Raw genomic sequence first — 22,392 nt, forward strand, 5'->3', positions numbered from 1 at the left:
CGGGCTTTGGGGAAGGAAAATATGCGTACCCAACACATCCTCCACTTTCTTCTCCATAATCCCACCAAATGTCTCTATTTCTCTGCGTCCCTACCATTCCTATCAGGGCGTAACTGTTGAGAAGAAGAGTATCGTCTGTGACTCGGCACGTAAGTAGGTTTCTGACTTTTCTGAGTGATTCAGCAGGATCCTGGCAAAACACATCAAGTTCACTCAAGTGTTGAAAGTCTCTGTAGAACTCCTCTCTTCACAATACAAAGGGAAACTCTGCATCATCCTTGCACTTCTCTCCAGCATGGCTATATTTCCTGGTGGGGTTGACAACAGCATTCAAAAATGTACCAAATGACTGCCTCCATTACTGAGAGGGAAACGGTGAAGATAAGGTGGCATACTGGACTCTCTCATCATCCCGAGACTTGACATCCAATCTTGAACAGAATGAGGAATATCAAATGGACAAGCAGACAGTTCACAGGAGTAAAAATGACCCCTATATCCTTCTCCCAGGAACCAGGATACCAGGAATAAGGTTGCTCTCAAAAATTAAACTATAAAATCAGAAAGATCGAAGCAGACACACAAGTGACGTTACCATTACAGCTTCGGTCTGTCTCCTCTCTACTTGCATAGAGTCATGAATGGACCTGTCACCGCTCTGCTGACGTGCTTCTGAAATGTTGTCACCTCTGTACCACTCACTAGACTGAGAAAGTCTCCAGGTAGGGAGAGTATCTTAATATCAATCTTCATATTAATTACCCCTGTTATACGATGGTGCTTGACACATTTTTTAGTGAACCCATTCCTCTCCCCCAGCCAACCAGACTAAAGAGTAAATTAAAAAGAATCAATACAGATAATGAAAGGCAGCCGGTCAGCGATGGAATCAAAGGACGAAAGTGCGAAAGATCCAAGTTGGTTCCCAAGACACACCCCAGGGCTTTCTAAAGAAGAGTCCTGTCCTGAAGATGCAGTATCTCCAACCCTGGTGGGATTCATCTTAAGAGGAGTGTTACGTGTCCAGACCTCACAGTTTCAGGTAGCATTAGATACCCAAAAGTCCCCCCTTCTTCTGACCCTAGGCTCCCTGAGGCACCTCCTGGCGATTTCAGTCCCCTGGCATCTTGCCAACAGAGGGCATATGAGCTGTGCAGCCAACACAAGCATCCACTCTGTGCACTAGTCCTATTGACTGGTGGAACTCAACAAGACAAGAAGGTTATTACTCAGTTTCCTATGGGTTTCTATGCAAGTCAACCTCCTAGAGTCTGATCCGCTCTGGGACACTGGGACACTGGAAAGTGAGTTTCCAAAGTTGCAAGGCAGAGACAGAGCCTGACCCTGTCCTGTGAGGAGCTATCAGGTAAATAGCACCTTTGAGCACCCTCCTGGCAGCCAGCCAGCTACCCTGGAGACATCCTGACCTTGCAAACTTCTACCGCAGGCTTTTACAGCCTCGGCACTATTGGTATCTTGAGGCCAGGTAGCTCTTTTTGTATGGGGGCCGTCCTATGCACTGCTGGATATTAACAGCACCCCTGGCCTCTACCCACTAGATGCCAGTAGCATGTCTCCTCCCCACCCCTCAAGGTTGTGACAAGCAAAACTGCCTCCAGATATTGCCAAACGTCCACTGGAGAGCAAAATTGTCCCCAGTTGTGAACCACTGCTCTAGAGTGGAGTAAAGAGACTACAGACACCTGTTTGAAAGCTGTAAGTTCAGAAAGCTCAGAACAACAGTCTGTATGAATACTTCATCTGCTGACAGCAGCTGGGGATATTCCTTCAACGCTTGTTCTTTCAGAATTCAGGCATGGCATTTCCGGTGTCAGACAAGCACACTTGGCAAATGAAGGAAGATAAAAAGCAAAGTTAACCTTTTGCTGAAACTCAAAGCACGCTTCATGCAATTTGAGTTAGAGTAAAGGTTAGTGATTTTCTCTAAGTCTGTCTTATGTTTGCTAACATTTTCAGTGCCAGACTCACACAGAGTGCACACACACTAATATAGTTTCAAAGATGAGGCCTGCTACAGCTTTTGGCAAGGGGTGGTGCTTCAGCTGACCACATCCACTCCCAACCAAAGCTCTAATCTTCTGAGACTCACTGATGTCCCAGGGAAAATGCAAATACATGTCTGTTTTATAGTCTTGCTACTTTCTATTCATCAATTTTCAATAAAATCAGAAATGAAATAAAAATAATAATAATGAAAGGTGAAATTTGACCCTACCCCTGTCTTGTTTAACTAATGAGAATTGTGGTCCAGCGTTTTGCTTAAATAAAATTATAATATCACAATCAGACTACCATAATTTGATTTAGTGTGCCAGGAAATTTGTACTTATATTTAAATCGTATAAAATCCTATCATCCAAAGCAATCAGAATAATACACCTTCCAGGTGATTCTGACAGATTACCAAGAATATCCCACTACTAACTTTTCCCCAACTATCAAATTTCAAGAAGGACGTTAACATACGAGAAATCCTTGAATTTTCAATGATTTTTCTTTTTAATGTTTGATCCATCACAAGAAGAAAATGAAAACTTCTTAGGGTCTAATCTATGCAGGGATTAAAAATACATTTCTAAAAGTCCTGGTCTTTAAGAGAGAAAAACCAGCCAGTGCATTCTAAAGCACAGCCTCTAAATTATATGTGAAAGGTTACTATAAATTCTATTTCTCTTGGCCATCCACAGTGAGTGAATACCAGAAATCCCTGAGGCTGGAAGCATGGGTAACCAAACACCACTTTCCTCTCCTCCGGTTCTGTTCCTAGACAACCTTCCCTGGGGAGCAGGATGGTGCTGAGTCACTGAGTTAGCTCCAAAGACAAGGTACAGAAAGGAAAGCCCCATGCAAGCGTGTGCACCTAATAGAGGAAGCAAAACCACACAGCCACTGGCCCCAACACAGTTATCCCCAGGTGTCAACAGAGCTCTGGGTTACCCTGAGTGGCCCATGTGACTGCCCCATTCCACTGGCCTAAGGAAGGAATGCCCTGGCTCCCTCCACCTGACCAGAATCCCCCAGCCACAGGGCTGGCCCAAAGCAGGGGCTCTGGCCTCAACCCGAAACAGTCCAGCAGGTCAGCCCACCTAGGGCCTGTGCTCAGTCGGCTGTCCCCATGTTTCCAAAGGCTGATGAAGCAATCTCTGCACCAACACAGTGAGAAAAAGAGACACGGAAAGCAAGCAGTTTGGGAGGGCAAAAGGCGTAAAAAACACACGATGCAATGAACATAGGGGTGTAAACTGGTTAAAGGAAACCTTCTGGAGAACACGGTAGCCATGTGTATCAAGAAATTCCACAGTTATACATTTGGAATGTGTCCTGAGAAAATAAATCAGACAAATGTGCAAGGATGTCTGGACACGGATGTGGACTACATCATTACTTATTCATAAGAGCAAAAAGCCAAAGGCTAGCTAAACGTCCATCAATATGGGCATGATGAACTAGATGAGGACATGGTTATGTAATGAAAGAATCTATGGCCATTAAAAACGCTGAAATGATAAGAGTAAGAGCTCCTGTGTACTGACTCAGGCCCAGTCGAAGTGTTTGCATGTCTGAACACACTTAATCTTCAACACTTGTACAAGTACTAGTATTTTCACTGGATTCATTTTACAGACGGAGAAACTGGTAAATAGAGACGTTAAGTAACTTTCCGGGTCAACAGCTATTAAGCGATAGCTTCATGGTTTGAAATCAAACAATTATGCTGTGAAGCCGTTCTCTTAACCACTGTGTTGCACTGCCTGTAGATTCATACAAGTGACAGTCACAGCATGCTAAGTAAAAAAAGAAAGTAATTAATACAATATATGGCATGATCTGATCTTTATAAAATATGTCTGATTTTATAAAGTGGAAAAAAAATGTCTATGAGTCTATGCATAGTCTATGCATAGTCTATGAGACTATGTATCAAAATGTTAAATGCATTCTGTCTAGGTGATGGAATTCAGGGTGATTTTTCTACTCTACCTCTCAACAGAGCCTGAATTTCTTTATACAGATTATGAAACACTTATGAAAATAGTTATTTCTACTTGGGAAAAGGAAAGGTCTTAAGCAGCCTTGGTCAGTATTTGGGGGGCAGAGGGAATGGGATCGACATGAAGTGAACTTACATACAGAGATAGAACCTTCCGCCGACGTGCTCCCGTGTCACTGGTAGGAATCATAAACTTCTGCTTAGTCATTCACATCTGCTTTCAGGCAGCGCTGTCCTGGGAACTACGGAGAACAAAAGACAACATGGCTTTTGTCCTCAGAGTTTACAGGAGCTTTGAAGAACTTGTAAAAGGGTAAACAGGGAAACAAATAAGTACACTCACCACAAGGAAGACCGTGTCAGGTACCTTGAGGGGAGGTACTGAGAAGGTGCCCCCGGAAGTTCAAAGGAGGGAAAGGGTCCCTCTGGGAGAAGAAGTAGTGACAACTACATGAACAGGTGGCATTTGAGCTGAGCCCTGAGGGTCAGGTCAGATATGAGCAAGTAAGAGAGACAGGTAAGAGCAAGAAGGCCCTTCTCCAAGGAGTGGAAAGAACACATGCAGAGATGTGGACACTAGAGAGCTTCTGATCTGGCCTGTATGTAGCCCTATGACGTAGAAGTATTTATACAGATTGCTTCTTCTTAAAATATAAAGAACTCTGCCTGTACTCTGTATACCTCCGTAAGCTAGGAATAGCTGAGGTGAGAGGTGTCCTTAGGAAAGGAGAACGGGTTGCATGGGACTGCACCGACCCAAAGGGACCACAACCCAGGCCTCCTGAATTGTGTGGCCACAAGGAACCAGAAAGATATTGTAAAAACCTCTTGGAGTTACTGTTGCTGCTAGAACATCTAAGCAATCAGAGGCTACGACTGCAGTGATGTGAAACAGAAGCAGTGAACTCCAGCCATGCCTATTGAAATGCAGGCGGGACACAACCAGAAACATCCGCAACATTTCATTAGCACCCCAATTATCCTTTGGACCCCATTTCATCTGTTCTCCACCTAACAGATCAGGGTTGATAGAGAGAATTCAGTGGTCCTTGTATTTAACTGGGGGGGGAAAAAGGGGAGAAGGGGATCTTGATGTTTCACTAACCTCTAACTGAAATTTAGTGATTCCTCTCATTAAAAAGGTAGCCAGTGTTCCAGGTACTATTATCAGCACCTGTGACCTCGCCCCAGTAGAAATCCCAGAAAATTTCATGTCATATCACAGCTGTTGCAGATCTCCCAAAATATCACGTGTGCCCAGTATTACTCTGAAATCACAGTCGTTACAGACCTCCTGCTAGATCTTCTTCAATGAGTTGATAAAGAAGCGCATCTATTGCTAAATCATGCATTGGTTTTAATAGTTTGATAGTCATACTTCCACCATCGGATTCATATCCTGTGGCTTTTATTCTTTGCATTGAAAGCACAATTCTGAAAAGTGATCCAGACTGCAAAGGGGTCCATGACACAACAAGAGGTAAGAATTCTTTAGCTAGAGATCCTGTTAAAATGTAAATCACACCCTGTCACTCCTATGTTCAGCCTTTTACTGGCTTCCAACTTACTCAGAATGAAAGCTCCCCCCCCCCCCCCCCGCCCCTTTACTTATCTGATTTCATCTCCTATTCCTCTCACTGGCCTTCATTCCCTTCTGGCATACTGGTCTCAGTATTACTCCTTAATCATGCCAAGTGGGGCACATTTCTGTCTCAGGGCCTTTGCACGGGCTGGTGTCTGTGCCTGGAATGCTTAGCTCGCTTCCTCACTTCCTTTAGGGCTTTACTCAAATGATATCTTCCAAATGAGGCCTTCCCTGGTTACCCTATCTAAAATACCCCCCCCAGGAAATTCCTATCCCCCTTCCTTGCTTTATTCTTTGTCCTTAGCACTTATCAATCCCTAAAATACACTTGAGACATAGGCTTTATTTCTTTCTCTTATTTAGAGTTGTTTTCCCCACTCGAAAATGAGCTCCATGAAGGCAGGAATTTTTGTCTGTCTCATGCAAATACCATATCCTCAGTGCTTAGCACCTCGTCTGACACATAGTAGGTTCATGAAAATTACCTGGTGAATTAATTCATGAATTAATTAGTTGGTTGACAATTGTTCAGATTAAGGTTAGGGATAGCTACTAGCTGCTTCCACTCCATGTTGAATTTTAAAATCTCTCGCCCACTGTATTGCTGGGAGAAAAGAAAACTCATAGCAAATGTACTTTTGAAATTGTGGTCACCGCAGAAGAAACGTACCTTATTTATCAGCCACTGCAGAAGGGAGATACAGTTGTTTTTTTTAGTACAAAGAGTTTTCATCAAAGACAAGATAGGTAAGTTCTAATACACACACACACACACACAATTATTGGATTCAAGCTATATCATAAGACAAATGCAAAATGGAAAAATTGTCATACAGCATAGAACCAATAAAAGCACACTAACCCAGGCTGCAGTAGAAGGGACGCTGGTTGATAAAATCACCCCATAGATTCCACTCGGCCAGTGATAAAAGGAGATGGACAGCATACAAACACATGAGTAAATGCAGATAATGAATCACCACAGGGGCACTGCTCAACTTAATCTGCTGTTGTTAAAATCTTAAAAAGAATTACCCACTTTAAGGCACTGCTGCTTCCGAATTAAAACAGCAAAAACGCATTTCACATGGGTCAGAGCTGAAGTTGGCAAGGATGTCCTCCCAGACATATAAAGCACCTCACGCCGTCTGATCCCGGGGAGAGCTCTGTTTCAATAAGAACAACCAAAGCTACGAATGGACCCCTTGTAGTTATACATTGTAAGCCAATGACAAACAAAGAAAGCACTATTTTATATCACATCATCCTCATATAGATATACTCAAGTCACTCACATGTTAAAAAATAAAATGAAATCAAATCTCCCAACCCCAAATTCCTCTTTGCAACACAGCTTCTTGAGATCCTGTTTTACACTCATCCTTCCTGTTTCTACAACTCTTGCCCTAACACTCAACTAAGTGTTTTTGCTAAGGGCACCTCCAGATGACAAAACCCAAAGGACACTTCTCATCTGCATGGGACTTACCTGTCCCAGGCATTGTCACCGCAGACCTCTGGGCCCCTGTGGTTCACTGATACCGTGTTTCCCTGAAAATAAGACCTAGCCGGACCATCAGCTCTAATGCATCTTTTGGAGCGAAAATTAATATAAGACACGGTATTATATTATATTATATTATATTATATTATATTATATTATATTATATTATAATTATATTATGAAGACCCGGTCTTATAGTAAAATAAGACCAGGTCTTATTTTTGCTCCAAAAGTTGCGTTAGAGCTGATGGTCGGGCTAGGTCTTATTTTCGGGGAAACACGGTACCACTTATCTGACTACTCATTCTTGGTTTTCTGTGAAACTCTGCTTCCTCTTCCCAAACTTTAAATCTGGGGTCACAAAACAGAATACCTACAGGAGCCAGACAGCTGTCCGAAATGGAAAAGGAGGACACCTGGCCACGGTGACAAGCTGGAGAGCACCAGTCCTGCCAAAAGGGGGCTGCCGTCCCTTATCTGTGGGCATCAGGAGGTCAGATCTCTCCATTTGTCAAGAACACTCACACTTCTTATTTTTACATGAACTTTCCCAATTTGTATACATGTTGGAAACTACTGTTTTGAATGTTTGAATACTGTAAGCAATCTAATCACCACAGGAGGAGGAGAAGTTGGCGTTGTAAGTCAGTGGCCTTATGAGGGTACCAGACTTAGAAAACCAGGATCGTAAACACCCACGAGAAGAAAACACTGTTCAGAAGGTATGATTTACTGATCTCAGAGACAAAAATGCTGAAATAACCTTGCCCGAACCCAAATGTCTCCTCTCAATCTACATGTGCAAACCAGTCTTTAACCTTGAAGTTCTCCCACCTCTAGAGCCAATTAAATTCTTTACCGTCAGAAATCATAGGAAATGCTGCAGGTGCGCCTTGGTAAGTCAATCAGGGCTTAAGAAAATCAAACCAGTCCGTAGAAGAATGAAAGTAAAAAAAAAAAAAAAAAAAAAAAAAATGGAAGCATGTTCAAGTCCGAAATTTTAGTCTTCTGGCATTGTTTTCTCTCAACACACTAATTATTTGCTGGGATATAAGTCAGAATTCTTGGAAGAAGTCTTCAAGAGGCAGCAAAAGTCTTAATGGATCTTAGGAGTAACTTTCAATTCTGTGGTCCTATTCACGATCATTCCCTACAACTGGGAATTGATCACTGGGTCCCCTGTCACTTCTTCAAGGCCCCCTCAGGCTCGCTGTGATGTTCACTACTGATTATTAGGCCAGCGTATTCTGCTAAACGCGGGTTCCCAGAGGAGACCAGATGCACCTCCCTTCCATCTTTTTACAAGATAGCTGAGGGCTCAGAGGAAGTGTCTCGTGACGAGGAAGACTGGGTAAAGAAGAATTCTGCTGAGACACAAAAGTTGGCTTATAGCCGTGCCCGGGACTCTCCACAGGGCCTCACCCCCATATGTTTTGGACAAGCTTGGCATCTCCTCACCACTAGGCTCCTCACTGGTGCCTCTTCATTTAAGTCAGTTTGAAAGCAGCTTATTGGTGATCATCAAAGAGCAAATGCTCAGAATCTCACCACAAATGTGCCCATTTACCCACTCAAATTTCTCCTAATTCAATTTATAAAAAGGATCCAAATTTAACACAAATAAATGATGCTACTGAAGAAGAATAGTCATAGAAAGATCTCTTTTTGAAAACCATAAAACCACCTGGCTGTCGGGGGGAGAGAAGGGGAACAGGGAAGGGCAAATGAGAAGCTCAAATTAACCCAGCAATTGGAGACAAAGCCAAAGCTAGTATTCAAGTTCCTAATCTTCTAGAAGGGATAGTACCATTTAATTCCACACACAGAGAAGTGCATGTTTTGATTTCTTGAGGAGTTGGACTCCGCTCCCTACCCTTGGCCAAGGTCACCTTGCACCTACACACAAGCATGTACACAAACTCGCCCCAGTACTCTGTGTCTCTCTGTTCCCTCTCACAACCAACCTACACATATATGGTCTCCACTTGCTTACCTGCCATTCATTTTTCTCTCAGTCCCTCTGGCTTGAGGCCCCACCTGTCCAGCACGCCTGTGAAGGAGCTTCTCAATTGCCATCACTGAACCTCTAATCGATTCCTCACAGTCTTCACTGACAATCTTCTAGAAATACAAATTGGCTGCTGAAACTCTATTAATTCTTTCCACAGCCCTCAGGATAAACTCTTAAGCTCCTGAACTTGGCCTGAAGGGTGCAGCACGATCTGGCCCCCGTCCTCCCCTCCAACCACCCCTCCCTGTTCTCCTGGAGTTCCTCCAGCATGCAATGCTCCTTCCTGCCGTGGAATCCCCACTCTTGCCTCAGCCGGAAATTCTCTTTCCCCCACTTCTCACTTCATAAGCTCCCACCCGTCCCTCAGAACGGAAAGGCTCTTCCCCAGCTCCCCCATCTAAACTAGTGACCTCCCCACCCTTGTTTTCCTTCCCCGTGAAGGTCTTTAGGAGGCTTGCCGCTACTTAAATGTGTGAGTGACTTGTTAACTGTCTGTCTCCTTACCCACCTCCACCCCACCTGCATCTGTATTTCTTTCAGCACAGCATACCCCGTCCCTGGCACAGGACATAATACTGGGTAATCTTGTTAAGTGAATGCTTGTACACATTTGTACATGTAAAGAGGATGTACAGGTGACTACATAGGTTAGGCATTAAGGCCGCGCTGGTAAGCATCTTCCAGGTGCTCAGTTGCACTGAGCTGCAGGATGCTTCATTCGCTGGGGACTTCGGCAAGTACACTGAAGCCCATTGCTGTCGACATTCACTGCTTCTCTGTAACATGACTGGCTAAAAGCAGGCCTGGGGGCTGCACCATTCAACACTTGTGCGAGTCAAGACAATTTTATAGCGTATTTACTCCAAGGAAACCATGGTGCAAGGCTTTCAGGATTCCAAAGTGAGTGAGACCCCTTTCCCACAAAGAAAAATACTCCAACCTAGTCTTGTAACTATTTATAGCTTAGCCAGAAGAATTTACTTTTATAAGGGGTAGGTGTGTGTGTGTTATAAAGTTGTAAAAGGTGATCTAGAGAAAGGATAAAGAAATACAGGGCTGGAAATGCTTCTAGATCAGCTTCTATAGTTGACGACACATTCTAAACATTGTTAAGTGTGTTCATCATAATTGGGATTTCCCCACGTTTCACATACCCTTATTGCAAAAATAAACAACATCAAAAAAGCACTTTCTCCTCCTCCCTTGCCCCCACTAAGCACCCTGGCTGGCCAAGCCCAGGAACCAACAGCCAGCTTCAGGATCAGATTCAAACTCAGCCACCTCCAATGAGCCACCACATCTCACTGTCCAACTTCTGAGGCAGAAAGATGATGGACTTGGCTTCAGAAGACACCTGGCTATGGCCAAGTCCAAGGTTCACTTTGCCTTATTTTCTTCACTTACAGGATGGGCTTCCTAAGCTCCTTCCTGCCTATCACTTACCACACTCAGTTACTGTGAGAACGGAAATGAGATAAACCTGTGAACGTTTCTGCACACTACAACAGGCTTTACAAATGTGACAGAGTCTCTGTGATTTTTATCAGGACTCAAATATTTAGCATCTTGTGTTGTCCTGTTTTGCGCTTGTTAACCTTGAGCCTCCAGGTTCACTGTAAGTTCAAGGTCGGAGAACATGTCTTAGAGTCTGCCTGCCCTCGATACCTGCAATACTGGGTACATGAACCAAATTCTGGTGTATTGGTTGGAGTTTGTTTGATAGACTTGACTCAGAGTGCAAAGTGTTCTGGGTTTCTCATTGATAATAAACACGTTTTCTAAAATAGCCATAATGTTTACCGAGCCCATGATCTTTATGGTCTGTCTTCCTTTTTCCCAACCAGCTTGGCAGAATTCCATTGGAAAGAAGAGTATTTTGGCAAAAGCAAAAAGAACATTTTTCTAGTCCAGTTTTCGAGGTTCCTTTTAAGGATGTGACAAGTCTATTGGTGACAGCAAGCCACCTCTACCTGCCACCATTTAACAAACTCAGTCTGAGTCCTACTAAATGCAGGGCACATTGTTGGGGCTGTAGGGATAAACAAGGAGAAGAGAATCTCACAATGGCTCTGCAGCCAGACAGCCGAGGTTAGCGTCCTGGCTTCACATGGTCCTGGTTGTGTGATTTTGCACAAGTGACTCAGTTTGTCTCTTTTTTCTCATCTACACGAGGGTAATAATAGAGCCCACCTCCTACGGTTATCATCAGGATGAAATGAGTTAATGCATAGAGAGATTTTAGCACAGTGCCTAGTACAGGGTAACAATAAATATTAGACATATAGATCCTGGTAGCTCAACAGACTGAGATTCAGAGTGGAGAAGTGACTTATGTCAAATCCAGGAGCCATAAAGAGGTAGGAATCAGGGCTGGCACCAAGGTCCTTAGTTACAGTCTCCTTGGGGGTATTTCATACAAGTGTCACTCTGGAGGATCCATGCTCCCGACATCTGATAAGCAGGAGCAATACACACACCCACCTTCCACCTACTAGTAGGAGACCTGTCCTCACCTGCTAGTGAGGCCTCAGGCCCAGCCCGGTCCTTTTGGTCTCCCATACAACCCAGAATGCATCTACAGAGGCTCCCACAGAAATACCGCGATAAAGGACTATAGCCTCACTTCCTCATGAGATTGTTCTGAGGATTAAATGAGATAAGATAATGCCTGAAGAAGTGCCCAGCAGAGGAGCTGCCTATGTAGTATGCAGCCAATAAATGTTATCTACTAAAAAAAAAGAAGAAGAAGGAGAAGGAGAAGGAACACCGTGTGGAGCCTGTTTTCTCAAAGCTGAGACTGAGCTACCCAGGGCAGATTGAGGTCTCTGGTAGAACAGAGGGAGGCAGAGTCTGTGAAGCGTTACAGTGACAGGCAAAATTCACTGAAGACAGGAGGTGCCTGGAGTCCCCACTCTTTCCCTTTTTCTTAATAATAATAATAATAATAATAATAATGACAAATACTTAGCTGGTGCTTTGCTGGCAAACCCAAGCATCAGAGCGTTGGATTTTTTCATCTTTTAATATTTCTGAACAGAACAAATATTGCTTCTGACGCCCCAATTTGCTTGCTCTCATACGCTTGCCCAGCAGAAGTTTAGCTCTGCTGCACTCATGAATGGGTTTAATCAGGCTGATTTTCCAGATGATCGTGGCTCAGACATAAGACCAAATTAAACAGATCTCACAAGGCTCCTTGGAATATTCACAACACGCCTTGGATTCAGAGTTCTTAAGCACTTCAGTATCAACCTTCTCCCCTCTATCCCAATACTGACAATTCCTTGTTCTGAAAAGACAAATTTAATAGTAGGACAAAAGATGGCAGGAGCCTGGAGAAACTAAAAAAGGAAGAACAGGAGTAGACTGGAAGGAGCAGTCCCAGTGTACAGCTGTGCATTCCCAGAGCAGAGGACAGAGCCTGGCCCCTGGGGGGCTGCTCATAAACACCTGCAGAACCAATCAAGGTTCTCCAGGCGTTTACAACCCAGATCAGGAGTGAAATCTATACAATACACCAAGAACAAACACAAGATCAATGCCACCCTCTTCCAGCCTGAAGTAAGCAGGGAGGAGAGGCACTAGAGCATCTGCCTTCAGAGGCGGGCAGGTGTTTAGGAAAATGCGTGCTACCTGTTTACCTGGGCAGGTGTTTGCAAGTAGTCTAGAAAGGGGGTCAACTAGGGGTAACATACAGTTCTCGGCGAATGAATGATTATGCAAATCACTTAAGCAAATACATGAGAAGGGACAGGGGAGGCTTCTGCTCTGATTTTCCTCACCTGCCCTACTCTTCAGAGGGTAAGATGAAACAAAAACCAAGTCGTCGTCACGTCTACCCTCTGTGAGGGCAAGGACCAGCCCCGCTGCCTGACCCCGCGCCCCGCGTTCACGCCGCAGTATCAATCCAGAGCCCCAGGGTCATCATCCTGGCGGGTGGAGGTAGTTCTTCGCGATCCTCCACCCCCGCCGTCCGCTGCCCACTTAGAGTACCGGCTCAGTCTCCCCAGCCAGATGCGGGAGACACCAAGGGCGCAAAAGGTGCTCCTTTCACAAAAGAGGAAAATAGACAGCGGGGGTGGTGGGGGGGTGAGTGGGTGCACAGAATGAGCCCTGCAATGCGAAAGGCGCCAGCCGGGCTTGCCGCGGCCCCTGCAGGATGGTCTCCTTCACCTCACGAGGTCGGGCAGCCACCCAGAGGGGCGCGGGGATGGGAAGTTCCCGCCCCACGGCACCCAATCCCACCACAACCACCGATCCAAACGCGGGGAGTCTGCCGGCGACCCAACACGGGCCCTGCCGGCCCCAAGCCGCTCCCACTCTGAACACGCCGGCCGTCCCTGGGCACAGCGCTGCAGCAGGACAAGGGCCCTGGGCGCGCTCTTCCCTGCAACTGTCGCGGGGCGCCTTAAACCACTCCAGGGCAAAGGGAGGGGAGGAACGACAGGGAAGAAGGCGGAGCAGGCGGCCCGGGAAGCACTTATATTCGCTGGGAAAGCGCCTCCTCTCGAGGAAGAGAAGGAACAGCTTCCCTGCTAAGGAAACGCCCCAGGGATGCCCCTCGGTGAAGTGTCGCCTTTCCCCAGCTTATCGATTCTCCCGCCTCCAGTCCATCCTCCACCTCACCCCACCCCACCCAATGCCCAGGAGCTGATCTAGGTGCCCTCCCTGAGGCTTTCCGAGAGAGCCAGGCACCCTCTGGTCTGCCCACAACTTGCGCAACAGGCGGATCCTTAGGGCACCAACGACGGTGGGCTCTGGGGACCGGAGGATGGAGAGCGCCTAGCAGTATGCAAAGTACCCTGCGGAGGTAGATTTCCGGGATCTTGCACCCATGACCTGGGCCACCGGGGGTGGGTGGGGCAGCAAAAGGTGAAGAAAGTTGCAGGGTCGCACAGAGAAGACTCCGGAGCGCACGGGGAGGTGGGTTCACAAGCAGGTACCTGCAGGAGTCCCGGTGCCTCTGGCTCGCTGCGCTCTGCGACGCCTCCCGCTCGCACTGCAGGGATCAGGCCTCACCGCGCGGCCCCGCGTCCGCCGCGGCGGCGGCGAGGAGAGCCGGGTGGCCCTCCGCGGTCCGTCTGTCCATCTGTCCGTCCGGCCCTGCGAGAGCGCAGCGCCGGGGAGCAGCGGGCGGGGCGGGGCGGGGCTGGCCGCCGGGCTACCGCCCCTTGGGTCCCAGCTCCTCCCGCCACCTAGCTTCGGCCCTCAGCCAGCGCTCCCTGGGCAGAGGGCGCGGCGCTGAGCCGCCAGCGGCTGTTGGCAGCGGGGAACTGGCCGTCCGACAGGCGGACAGATGTCTGGACACAGAGGCCGCCCTGTGGGGCGCGCGCCCCAGCCCAGACCCAAGTGCAGAGTCACCCCTGGAACGGCGCGCCCTGTCCGGGTGGGAGCTGGAGCGCGCCCTGCGCCTGCCAACCGCGCGCCCTCAGGGGCTGGGAGCACCGCAATCCGGCGGGAAGCCGACCAGCTCCTCTGAGGCCCCAGAGGCTCGGGCAACCGCCTCTGGAAAGTCACGGCCCAAGCGACACTGCAAATTTGCCAGGATTTTCTTAGGAAGTCTCGAGGCCCCAACTTGTTTCAAAACAAAGTGCGAAGGAGAAAACAGCCCCACGTCCTGCCTGTTTACCACCAGCACCTCTGCCTGAAGACTCAGGCACAACGCAGAACAAGATTGTTTCCCACGCTCTATTCCTCGACTTACCAGGTCAGAAGAGGTGGTGGTCATATGCACCAAGCAGAAGGGGACCGAGTTGGGTCCCCTTCCCAAAAAATGAAAGAGGGGACCGTCAGAAGGAGATGCCTGAGGCCGAGACTGAGCAACAAACCAGGGAGCCCAGCGAGGGCGGTGTGTGGTCCAGAAGGCATCGCAGGCCCCAGTGCAGTGAGGAAAAAGGCTCGGTGAACCGCCTGAGGAGGAGAAATGGGACGCTCGGGGACCCACCCCCGCGCTCCCCCTCCCGCCCCCAAACTGCAGATTTTTAAGTTGTGCAGAATTGCAATAATTCCTCAGAGCCAGCTGCTCCAAGCTGTAGGCACCCAGCGTTCCCTGGGTTCCCGCCCCACATCACACAATCTCCCCATTGCCCGGAACCAGCATTTGCTGACCACTAGACTCAGACAAGCACCCAGCAAGACCACAGGTCATTAGGTTCCAAGTGCTGAGCCAGGCACACAGGAGAGGGTGGGAGCAAAGAGATGTATGGAAAAGGTAAAGACACTTTCTCTGACCTCACTGAAGTATCCAGTGATGTCTGGGTTTTCTCATTGGTTTTGTTTGATCAAAACCAGGGGTAGGAGTCAGAGAAAAGGGAACAATGTTTATAGTATCTGATAGGTTTCTAAAAGGAGGTGGAAACTGCACCTTTCACAGAGGTTTGGAGAAAGGAGGGCAGTAGCAAGCCAGAATGGCAGAGGTGAAGTGAAAGCATAAGAAGTCATCCTCAGACTCCAGCATTTTCATTTGGCTCATGGAAGGCAAGGTCATGATGCAGGTAGCCAGGGAACAGGTGCTTGGGTGCCCTCTGTCCCTAATGCCATGGTTCTTTGGTGCCTCCAAACCAGTCCCCTTTCTTGTGGAAGAGGATCCAAAGCACTTGTCTACACTGCTGTTTACAAGCGGCTGGAGAAGGTAATTTTCATACCCAATTCATCATTCTTAGGATAAGGTCTAAGATTATTCTAAAAGTATGTTTACATTTTATCAGCACCTGAGAAGAGTACTCTCAGATCTCTCCCAGAAGTTAGCTATTGAATCGTTTTAAAATCGCTAAGGACATCCAGAAGTCCAGTACTGTTTACTTGAGAATGAAATACGTTTTGTATCTCTAAGCACTGCAGATGCCATCTGCAGTGCAGAACGGGCAGACAGGTCCTTCTCATGGGATCTGGCCGGCATGTGTGAACCTGACGGAAGACACAGTGGGAGTCAGAAAGGGCCCCCAGTTGGCATCTGTGAAAGCTGGGGACAGAAATGACAGGCCTCCACTGTGGGCATAGTGAGGGGAGGTGCAGGTGCATTAGGTTGGTGCAAAAGTAATTGCGGTGTTTACAATTATTTTTAACCTTTTAAACCGCAATTAGTTTTGCACCAACCTAATAGAAGGGGCACAGATGTGAGAGTCAAACAGACTGGGGTTCGCATCCTGCTGGACTCCGCAGGGAGCCCTGTGAAAGACACTTAGCCTTTCAGCCCTGGTTTCTCGGTTTATAAGAAAAGTTCCTCTTTCACAGGGTGCTCATGTGAAACAAATGAAATAAGAATCAGGAAAGTATTGTATGCACCATAAAAAGCATGTCTGTTCCCTAAAAGGTGACTCCTTAAAAGTTTATGAAGGTTGATGTAGGCAAAGTGACTACACACACACACACGCACACACACCCATGCTCTCCCTCCGTCTAGAGTCCCTTCCTCTGACCTCAGTCTCCATCACCACAGGGCACGCTCTGATCTAACTGCACCATTCCTCCCACACACCACCTCCCATCCCATCAAAATGTCTCTTCACCATATGCTAAGACATCCCATCCCCTCTTCACTAACCAGGCCCATAGGGAAGCATCTAGACAAGCCAGGCATTAACCTGTAAGGAGCTACTTACCAGCTGACAATGGCACTCACCCCTCCATGGTTTCAGGAGGACCCCCAGACTCAGAGGAGACATCTCAAACAGATGTGGTTTGTGTGTAGGCTGTCTCCCAGGCCTGCCTACTCTTGCTCTGGACACTTACCCCTTTTTCGGGTCTCCCTCCCTTTCTGACTTACCCACATGTCTGTGTCCTCCCTTGCCTTTCCCCACCCAAACCTGTCCTTAACCTTTCATTCTCACTACAATCCAGCTGGCAGCAAACCAGCTGCGTGTCAGTGCTGGAGGTAAGAGAAGTATGACTTTGCCTTTTAAATGGGGTCAGATCTACATGTCATCTCCGGGAGGAACGTGGAGCGTGAGCGCATATGAGGATTCATGGTTAATATTTACTCAGTTGGTGCCTCTTACTCACCACTCTTTAGCCAGCGGCCTGACTGTCCCTCGAGCCAATCGGAGCACATGAAACATGTGCAGGCTTTTTCACGTCACCGTGCATTTACAGTGGTGCTGCTTCTGCTTGGAATACCCTTCCTAACCTCCAGCCCTTCTTTCCTCAACAAACTCCCTTTCCCTGAGGACACCATTCTCGTGACAGTCACTGCCCTCCGGAAAGCCTCGGCTCCTACCCTGGGTCATGCATCTCCTCCCCATGCTCCCTCGGCACCCTTTGCTACCCTCTTTCATAGCACCTACCATGTTGGATTTTAACTGTTTATCTTCAACCAGACAGTGAGCTCCTTGAAGGCTGAATTGCCGGGACTTTTTATAGGCTCTGCATGTTTGTGAAGTGAATTACTGAAGGCTCCGTGTGCTCCTGATGGGAACTAACGGCCTCTGTGTGACCGCCTATCAGGTGAAAAGAAAACAAACCATCACATCAATGTCTCTGCTTGGATGTAGCTCAAGACTAAATCTAGTTAATTGTAATAACTAGAATGGTTTTATTCCAGATTATTGATACAATGATCACTCTTCTTTCACAAAATTACTTACACGCTTACTGTAAATGACCTGTTATATTATTTTTATATTGAAGGTGCCTTCAATATTTATGGTCTTCAAGTCAAAGACTTGAATTCTCATCTGCCTTTGCCTCTGGTCAGCTCAGCGGTATCTCATCTCTGGATCTTTGTTTGGGTTTGGACTAGCTATCTGCAAAGTCCTTGCCAGCTCTAAAAGCTTTACAGTTCTACACAGAGAGGGACACAGTTGTAAATGATTAAAGAAAGAAAACCCTGTACAGAATACTGCCTGTCTCCAGACACAAAGGAATGCTCTCGTCGGGTGGTTGGAGGTGGCTCCTCCAAGGACCCTTGAGCATTTCCCAAGTCGAGTTCCAGAGAACACTTTGGGGAAGTGCGTACCACCATCCACTTGTCCATCCTCATAACACACTGTAGCAGAGTCAAGGCTCTGTCTGGGAAGTCAGGTCATAAAAATACTGGAAGGAATGGACTTCCAGAGCGCTCATATCTGGTTAAACTTACTTTTTCAGCTACATTTCCAGCTCTTCACACCTTTCCCTCTGCCTTACTCATTCCCACACATCCTCCCCCAACCCAGACACACACACACACACACACACACACACACACACACACACACTCCATTCTTAGATTCCAGCCCAACACATTCTATCCAAGTTTCCACTGTGCTCGTCGTGTGCTCCCTGAGCCTTGGCCCTGCCTGTACCATTTCTATAACGCCCCCTTCTCTAACTGGCGAATGTCAGCTTAACCTCAAATGTCATTATCATCCATTTCTCTGAAGCATCCCCTGACCCAAATCATATTTAGTTGCTCCTTCTACTGGGTTCCATTACATTTTATACAAACCTCCAGTTACAGTTATACGCCTGTACTATTGTCTCTACTTGGATTGAGTCTCCTGCATTAAACTATGAGCTCCTTGAGGACAGGTACTGTGTGCTGTTATTCATCTCAGTATCTTCAAAGACTGGCTCACAATAGATGCTCAGTGACGACTTGAAGGATAAAAGGGTAGGTAGATGAATGGATGGATGGATGAGGGGATGGACACTGGGTGAATAGGTGGATGAAGTAAGGCCTGCAGACTGCATGGAGGGTGCAGAAAAGCAAACTCAAGCACCAAAGACCAGATGTGTCAACCTCATGATTTTTCTTCTAGGGGACTTTTGAATGTATTTTAATAATCCTTCCTTTCTGTGCTGGAACTTAGGGTCTAGTCTTCATTTCCACCCAGAAGAGTGAAGAGTATCTCTACGGCAGAGACCACTAGACACCTCGTGATCGTTTTTCTTCTGCTGCCTCAGTAATACTCGTAGGGTAACCAACTCTTCTGATTTTCCTGGCAAGTCCCAGTTAAAAAAATTGAAAGTCCAGTGTCCCAGGAACCTCCTCAGTCCAGCGAAAGCCAGAACAGTTGGCCATCCTACCAGGTATATGGCTGGCCATCCTACTAGGTACATGTCCAAGCCTCCCATGCCATTAGGGGACAGCAGGCAACAGAGTTCTTTCCAAGGTGATGTTGGTGGAAGTGGCCTGTTCAGTCTCTAGGACAGAAGATATCTTCTATTAAAATTTCTTAAAAAAAAAAATCACAACCTCTTACCGCAAAAATAAGAAAATTCTAGCCTAGCAAGATACAGTGGTGAGAAGGAGCCAAAAGAGCTGTAGAGAAGCAAGGTGGAAAGTCGGTGCCCTCCCTGTTCTCTGCTGGCTGTAACTGGCAGCTCACTTCCTCGAATGCACCCCACTCTTCCTCTTTGAATTCAGCTGCAATTACCTCTAAGTGTTGGTCAGCTGCACTGACTTACTCGTCTTTCTTTCCTTTTCCTTTTCTCCCCTTGGTTGCAGAGGGCTAAATTACTCATACTCTTCAGTTATGGCAAATTATCATGATTAGCACATACAAGGCCTGTCTCCTGTTTCATTGTGTATTTCTGCCTTTATTTCCCATTTCACACTTGCCTTACTGCCCCACCCTCCATTGGCAGCCATTCTAATATGCCTGTTGATAGCCTTTTGTTTCCATGTGTCCTTGTAAAATGTGTGTGGTTGTTGGGAAGATGTATATTTTTAATTTACACAAATGGTCATTTGTCCTTTATGTCAATCTTCTTGTACCTTTCACTGCACACAGTGGGGCTGTTTTTAGCCCCATGCCTGTTGCTTTGTTCTCACCTCTTCCTCTTCATCACTTTCGATGTCATCCACTCCCCACGGGTGGGCACCCAGAACGCCCCAAATTCCCCACCACCACACACAACACTGGGATGGACACCCTCGTATGTGCTACCTCGTGGACCTGGGAAGACTCGAAGAGGGTATATATACCCAGCAGCAGGATTGCTGGTCGGGTATGAACAGGGCTGATAGAGAAATACTGAAATTCTTCTGTACTTGTTGGTAAATAGCCCTGCCCCCAAGCTCCTGAGTATCTTGCCTGTTGCCCCAGCTCCTTCTTCAGGACTCTCCAGGACTTCCCACCATCCAGCAACTAAAAGGTTAATGCTTGGCCCAGCTAGAACTGACAGTCTTTCCAGCAGTTAAATATTTTGAATGTCGTATTTTGAAGGATATGTATCTACTTAATTTGATTGTCCCAGTCCTTATTTCTCCAGAGTAACAACAACAAAAACAAACACATCTACCTAAAGAGTTCAGTCCAGTCCCTTCCTCTGTCTTGAAGGAATTCTCAGAGCTATGGAAACCCTGCCGATGTCCCCAAGGTCATCGTTATCACCAAGGTGGTGGCCCACCCTACCCGCACAGACAGGCAGGAGCCAGCAGGCGGTGGCCACCCTCCTGATAGCAGAGTTCACTCTGCAGGCAGCTGTGCCAGCAAGTAACCAGCCTTGGTCACAACACTGACTCTGAACTTCACTCCGTCCCTCTGGCTGTGTGACTTGGAGCGTTTCATCTCACTCTGACCTCTAGTCTCCTCATTGGCTAGATGCTCCCACACAGGGTGGGAGTGGGGTTCAAATAAGATAAGGAGGTGACAGAGCCATATAGAGGAAACTCAGCATCAAACTAGCTGTGTCACATTGGCCCTCCCTGTATCTCAGTTCCTCCCGTGTAAAATGGGGATGATTAGACTGGATTATGCCCCCAAATTATGATGAGATTCCATCTGCTACCTTGACAACTTTGAACCTCACAGGGTCCCAAAGGCTTAAGTAGGAGTTCCCCTGCTCTGGCCACATATGCCACCGTCCCACGTAAGAAAGTCTGTCTACCTGGCTAGTTCACCTACCAGCTGGAGCAGCTGTACCCCACCTGGTTCTCAACCTCTCATCCCACAAAACGGTTCAAATAAGACACTCACATCCTCCTGCAGGAACCAAGCATCACTCAGCCTCTTGTCACGACAAAGCCTGCATCCCGCAGCCCCTGCTGGGTCATTCCATTCCTGAGTGCAACCCTGTCAGTCTCATCTTCCCAGTGTCAGGTGTGGTGTGTACAGGCATCTCATACTATTTAGGGCAAGGGATCCCTCCTTCACCAGTGGGGTAAATAGGAGGTGATGAGAACAATACTTATCTCAAAGAGTTGTAAAATTAAAGGGACTGCTTTATGTAAAGCATCTGGCATCGTGCTTGGGCTGTAGAAATTCATGCCAACAAAGGGAAAACCAGAGGAGAACTTAGCCGCTGGAAGGATGTTGGTCTCACCAGGTGAGGCACTGGGGTGGGAATGAGCCAAGAACCTTCTTACCTGCTATTGGAAAGAACTACCTCATGCTGACTGACCTCATGGTTTCCTCACCAAAGGGAAAAAGCACATAGAAAAATGATTTCTCTTTTTCTTAGTATCACAAGAAATGTTGCCATTCATAATTGAAATGGCATTGTAAGTCACCTCGTCTCCTTTTGGCTCAGTTTTCCCACCTGTAAAATGGGAATTTTGAATTTACTAACATCCCAGATATCAAGCTAAAGAAGGGGATTAAGGAGACAGGATCAAAAAGATTGACCTCAGTGTTCCTCCCTGAAAAGGTCACAATTCAATGAGATGATACCACCTGCCTCATCCGCCAGCCAGGGAGTGAAGAGAGAAGAGCAAGATTAGAGAGATGGGAGCTAAGAGCATTGCACAATGTAACAGGGACTGCCATTTGTCAGTCAATTTCCATTCTTCCCTTTTATGTTAGAAACAAAACTCCAGTGGTGACAGGGCAGCCATGTGCCCAACTAAACACACTAAATTTCCTAGCTTCTCTTGCAACTAGTGTGGCCGCACCAACTTTTAGAGCCCTGGGTGAGCCCAAGTGTTCTCAGAGAGTTTATATGAAAAGAGGAGGCATGTTTGCTTGTTTTTTTTAAATGTTAGATTAGTTTCAGAAGTCCCGCGCAGTGGTTAGGCGTTTACATAATCGATGCAGTGATCCCCTCGACTTATTTGATCACTTCTTTAAGGACATAGATGTTGCATCACTCTGGTGTATGCCTGAAAGTAGTACAATATTGTATGTTAGCTGTATTTTAATAAAAATCTTTAAAAAATAAAATAATAATAAAAAGAGGAGGTACGAACAAACAAAACAGACGCAAACTCATAGATACAGAGAACATTTCGAGGGTTGCTAGATGGGGGGGTGGGAGGATGGGTGAAAAGGGGAAGGGATTAAGAAGCACAAATTGGTAGTTACAAAACAGTCACGGGGATGTGAAGTACAGCACAGGGAATATAGTCAATAATATTGTAA

At 46.8% G+C, this 22,392-nt stretch overlaps 1 protein-coding gene across 6 annotated transcripts in view; it reads right to left on the reverse strand.

The window, feature by feature from the left end:
- Positions 1-14,968, reverse strand: part of KCNS3 (potassium voltage-gated channel modifier subfamily S member 3) — a 28,992-nt gene extending 14,024 nt beyond the window's left edge. Inside the window, exons 1-3 of one of the 6 annotated variants that reach the window (XM_033125655.1) lie at positions 14,817-14,968; positions 14,056-14,215; positions 4,149-4,254 (exon numbers count right to left, since the gene is read on the reverse strand). The gene's annotated coding sequence lies outside the window, so the exon portion shown is untranslated. Of the gene's footprint in view, positions 1-4,148; positions 4,255-4,355; positions 4,378-14,055; positions 14,312-14,816 lie in introns of those variants that run through there. The other 5 variants (XM_033125657.1, XM_033125656.1, XM_033125659.1 and 2 more) reach the window with 5 other exon arrangements.
- Between the last annotated feature and the right edge of the window lie 7,424 nt (positions 14,969-22,392).

This window comes from Rhinolophus ferrumequinum, chromosome 13, assembly GCF_004115265.2.
Source record: "Rhinolophus ferrumequinum isolate MPI-CBG mRhiFer1 chromosome 13, mRhiFer1_v1.p, whole genome shotgun sequence".
Lineage (NCBI taxonomy): Eukaryota > Metazoa > Chordata > Mammalia > Chiroptera > Rhinolophidae > Rhinolophus > Rhinolophus ferrumequinum.